Below are 6,000 nucleotides of genomic sequence, written 5' to 3' on the forward strand. Positions count from 1 at the left end.
CTTAGAAAGCAATACACCAAAAAATTAACATGTCCTCATTTATTACATACAGTTCAAAGATTAATACACAATTATATTGATACAAATATTCAAAGGAATAGAGGATTCACTTATCTTAAATAGTCAATGAGAATTGCAGACTTGAAGAGGCGGGGGGGGGGAGGGGGGAATTAGGTTGAAAAAAATATTTGAGGCAATGATTATCGATGTAGGAGTTTTGTTCTAAAAAGGAATATTTTAAGGATAAAATAGTAAAAATTTTGGTCAAACTTAAAGTGCTTATAAGCTAAAAATTCATAAGTTGGGGGTGACCAACTTATGGCTTTTGGCTTATTTTTGACTTATATGCACTTTTAACTTTACCAAACGCTTAGATAAGCCGAAAAGTGCTTATAACCTAGTTTGACCAGCTTATAAGCTTAGCCAAACACCCTCTTAATAAAAAAGTATCCTTGAAAATACTCCGATTTATTAAAAATCATTATCTTCTATACTAAAAATATATTTTAATATAATATTTAGACTTGAAAGTAAGATCTTAGCAAGGCTTAACCACTAATCCCGCTGCGCAAGGAACACGAGCATCCTTAAAAGAGAGAAGATCTCAACTTATTGTCTTAGATTTTTGAGATTTTTTAAAAGTGAGTTTTTCAAGACCACTTTTTAAATTTTTTCGGATTTTTCCCCGTTGACAAAACTGTAATATTATTTTAAGTGAAATACATGTCAAAATATAGTTTTAAATTTCAAATAATATTTTTCAATTTAACCCCAAATATTACTTATTTTCAAAAATTACAATTTTAATCCAAACCCTACTTATTCCTCTTCGTTTACAATTAAGGTTGTTCTTCACTCCTTGTGATGCACTTTATTTCTCTAACACAAGATTTATTTCAATTCAGTTTTCAAGATTTTTAATATTTTAATATGGTAAAAATTTACCCGCACCGGGTATTTATGCCCGACAAATAAATATTTGACACACAACACTTTATTTAACTACAACTATTAGTGATTAACTATAATTAACTATCTTGTATTTACGTCTAACGGCAACTAAATAACGGAAATTAATTAACACGTGGTTTTGTTATGTTTTCGTTCATTCTGTTACCAGTTATCTACATCATCTTGTTCCAGTAGTTAAAAACTTCCCCTTGAAATTAAATCTCATAAAACTCCTGTGCCACTAAATTCTATCATTAAGGTACATCTTCATTCACAAACTCGACAAGCAATATAAGGAAGTCAAGAGCGCAATTTTGATTATGTATATGTAATTGGCCGTTTCAGCCAACTAAGCATTCAAGGGTTTCCTACAAAAGTTTTATTAGCCTACAAAAACAATCACGGATTTTCTTGAATGTGTGTAAATACTACCATCAAAATTCAAAAGATAAGCTTCTCTTCCGAAAATTCAAACCAAGTTGTAGTTTTGGAATTGCGGCTTCTGGTTTGCAATCAAGAAATGAAAAACCGAAACGTTAGAAGAAGAACGGACGGTGACGGCAACCCTATCGATTGTAAATGTTACGCTAATGACTTCGCTTATTTTTTCTTTATTAAAAATATGCCTCTAGACCTTAGTTTGTCTTGTGTGGTTAATTAAACTAAATCGGGTGTAAATACTCTATGCGGACAAGTTTTTACCTTTTAATATTGTCATTGAAATGGGAAAATATCAATTTATAAAATGTATTTCAGTGTACGTTTAGAATATTTAACTTTATTTATTAAAAAGTTAACTTAATTTATGTCTAGTTAATCTTACCTTTACGAAGTGAATTATCTATATTTAGTTTAGCAAAAAGTTTCACTCTAAAAACAAAGCGAACTAAATTTTTGAGAAGGATGAATAGGTGAATACAATAATTTACCGTCAGTGGAATTGGAAATCACTATTGCCATTCTCTAAGTATAGGGCTTTGCGTTCGACTAATTCAGATTCGTGCGCATAAACCTATTAAAAGAGGAAACATTTTCTATCAGTTTTTTTTTCTTGAATACTTAAGACTCGAATCTACGACTTCTGATTAAGGATGAAAGCATTTTATTCATCTCGTTGTAACCCTTGGTGATGTTACTTTATGAATTTCATTCAAAGATCATGAACAATTAAAACTTACTAGGGAGTCATTAAGTTTACGAATAGGATAATATGAGATTTTGTACTACTTGATTATGTAGAAGAATTTCAGATGGGGGAATTATACATAATTGGGATATATAAGGCTGGGCCCCATTAAAATTGAGATCGAATTTTTGCGACAAAAATATCTTTATTGAAAGAGTAAATTTAAATAATCTATATGAATTAGACGTATCATGTATGTACAAGATACAAGGATACCATACAAAGTTAGTTGTAATTTGTAAAGGTAGAAATCTTACATAAGGATACCATACAAAGTTAGTTGTAATTTGTAAAGGTAGAAATCTTACATAATTCTTTCTTTTAAAAAATAGGCCAAATACATAGACATCCCATTAAATTTGATCCAATTTTTTTTATTTTGGCACTCTAATTCAATCTTGTTCCATTTTGGCCCTCCAACCCCATTTTTTATGTTTTATTTTAACACAAAAACTTTTATCCGACGTAAAAATTAAGCGCGTATACATACTTGCTTGGCCAAATACATAGACAACCCATTGAACTTGACTCCATTTTTTATTTTGGCATTCTATCTCAACCTTGTTCTATTTTGGCATTCTATCTCAATCTTGTTCCATTTTAACCCTCCAACTCTATTTCTTATATTTCATTTTGGCACTCTATCTCAACCTTGTTCCATTACGGGTTCGAAAGTTTATGAAATTTATGGGTATTTCAGGATATACATGCACACACGTTTCACAAAATATAAAATTTATTTCAAAATATTTTATTTTTAATTTTTTTTACGAAACCGACCAACTTCGGTCGTTTTTTTGGGCACAAAAATGCAGAAAACTCTTTTAGTGTCCCGCAAAATTTATTTTTTAAGAAACCGACTGAAATCAGTCGGTTTTCATATAAACAGTAAATGAGGAAGGAAATAATGAAGATGAAATATGGGGGAAGGAAGTTGGGAGATTAAAAATGGAGCCAACATTTATTTTATTACTGTTGGAAAAGGAATTTTGCCATTAACAATATGCCTCACGCGCCTACCATGTGAGCCAATTCATACTATGTGACTAGTCGGCTTTTGTGTTAAAATAAAATATAAGAAATAGAGTTGGAGGGCCAAAATGGAACAAGGTTGAGATAGAGTGCCAAAATGAAAAATGGAGCCAAGTTCAATGGGTTGGAGAAGGAAATTTGCCCAAAAAAATCTCCCTCATGCGCCTAAAGGGTGAAGCAATTCACACTCTGAATCTAGTCAGCTTTTGTATTAAAGTGAAACATAAAAAATAGAGTTAGAGGGCCAAAATGAAACAAGATTGAGTTAGAGTGCAAAAATAAAAAATTAGGCCAAATTTAATGGACTGTCTATGTATTTGGCCTAAAAAATACATAGTGGAATCCACCTTTATTCTATTTGATAAAAGATATTCCTTTTGTCCACAAAAAGGATAATATTTTCCATGAAAGAGGGTAATAATCCCCTCGAATATCCATTATTATCCATAGATTGATGAAAAATTAAAGAAAACAATATACTAGAGTTTTATCATTTCATCAATCCCAAATCCATATACCAAACGATTGGAGAGTGCAATAATTACCTAACTCAAATAACCAAATATAGAATAAGGACTCCATTAGATAAATTTGACTGAAAACTGGAAGCAATTACAAACAGGAAAAACAATGGAACAGTGGCCAAAAGATATATACTAACGTATCAGTTGATGGTTGTTTTACCAGCAGTCCAAATAAAATCGTTAGGCTCTTGGATGGCTGTTTCACGCGTTTGCTCCTCCCCAACTTGATCTAAATAGTTAGGCTGAATACATATAGAGATAAACCCAAGATTTTAGCGTGACGAAACTACCCGTATCCTGTTCAGCTAGTACTTCCTAAAAGCTTGTAGTATCAGGATGTCAAATGATTTAAATTAATCATTTTTAAAGTATATACATACAAGATTTCTGTCGAAACTAATGGGGTGGTTCTGTGACCCTTTTGTTTACCCTTAAAATTGGATAACAATTAAACTTATAATGAGGTTCTAAGGATATGTGATTTTACTTAATACCAATAGATAAATATGAAGATTAATGACAGAAATGAACTATAAAGTAAAGCGAACCAATATTGAAACGGAATTCGACCCTCGAGCTAGGATGCCCTCGAATTGATTGATACCAAAACAGTTAAGAATAAAGCAAGCTGATGGACAAGAGAGTATAAGCTAAAGAGATAGAGAGTTATATTGGCTTTTTTATGCGAGAACAATGTGTCTTACAAATGGTTAATACTCCCCTTTATATAGTAGAGGAGTTCTACTTATGGTATAACTCTAATTACAGAAGAAAATCTCATTATTAGCTAATTAACCATTTCTGATTTGATCCATTCCGAGATTTACGCTATGATCCTCGACCAGTCACCGAGATTTACGCCGTGATCCTCGACCAGTCACAGATATCTCACCTTTCTGTTATTGTGCTATCTTCGATCTTGCTCGATGTCTGCTTCGATCGCTACTAGCTTCGATCTCGACAGGTATCTCGGTTCTGAACTTTCCGTTACGAGGTCATCCTTTGATGCAATCTCCCAGTCTCGGCCAAATAGTAAAATCGGATGGGCCCGATTTTAACCGTATACAGATAGTCCCCTCGCGTTTTTGGAGTGTAATGACAAGAAATGAATTGAGCCTTCGATTTTTCTACCTCGACATGTCATGACGTCATCCTCGTGACGTAAGCGACGGAAGTGACCGAAACGTCCCGTCTGTACAGTTACCAAGGCATTAAATGCGCGTCAGTCGATGGTCGGCCACCGCCAATTTTGAACCGTCGTTGTGAAATCTATAAATAGCTCCTCTGCTCACCATTTCAAACTTTTACTTTCAAATTTCCAATCTCCAAAGCTTTTTACAGCTTCTAAGTTCTTCATCTACAAATCTACGATTTTTACTGCTAACCTCTTCTTAGAACACCAAATCTTATCATCTCCATCAATTTTTAAATTCAAATCCAAATGGCGAAAACGTCAAAAACTGTTCCTCAAAAGGAAAACGCTTCTTCATTGCGATTGGCCGACGACAAAACACCGGTGGAGCTGCGCCCCGATGAGTGTGTTCCCGGGGGGTACGTTCTCACTTCTGACTTTAAAACTGATAAAGTCTCATCGATTCCTGGTCAATGCGAGCCAGTGTCGAGGTATATATGCTCGATAACCGAGTGATACCTTAAGCAGGTAAAGAAAGACTGCAACTGGGAGGGCAAAGAGGTGGCCCAACCCCCGAAGAGGACATCACCACCCATGTGGAAGGGTTTCTAAGTGTTTACACTTACTCTTTCATGCTGGGCTCCCTCGACCCCATCGTCGTTGATTTTTGCCGTCAATACCAAATAACCCTAGGCCAAGTCCATCCTTCCTTTTGGCGAATTGTTATTCTGCTCCGATTCTTCGTGAGCAAAGTCGAGGGGATGCCTTTCACCCTCGATCATCTCATCAGGTTGTACAGCCCCCGCCTCTATCGAGGCGGGTTAATAAAACTCCAACGCTGGGCTACCAAAGTGTTGTTATAGAGCATAGACGAGGACAAGGACCGAGGCTGGATGAGTCGGTTCGTTCGAGTAAGGACTTCCGACCTAATCCCATCCGAGAAGATGCCATTTCTCGAGAAATGGAATATGAAGCGTAAGTACAATCCCACTGTTAGCTCCTATTTACTATTTTGCTCATTTGCTTCTTCTCATTGATATCCTTTTCCGTGATGTAGCGGTCGCTTGGATGCCCGGTGCAATTCCTAACCTCAAGAGCTGGGTTCGGGACATGGCCTCGACCTCTACGTATGCGGAGCACTCATTGCGCGATTTATCAAAGGGCTGATGGGAGGC

This window comes from Nicotiana tomentosiformis, chromosome 3 (assembly GCF_000390325.3).
Source record: "Nicotiana tomentosiformis chromosome 3, ASM39032v3, whole genome shotgun sequence".
Classification (NCBI taxonomy): Eukaryota; Viridiplantae; Streptophyta; class Magnoliopsida; order Solanales; family Solanaceae; genus Nicotiana; species Nicotiana tomentosiformis.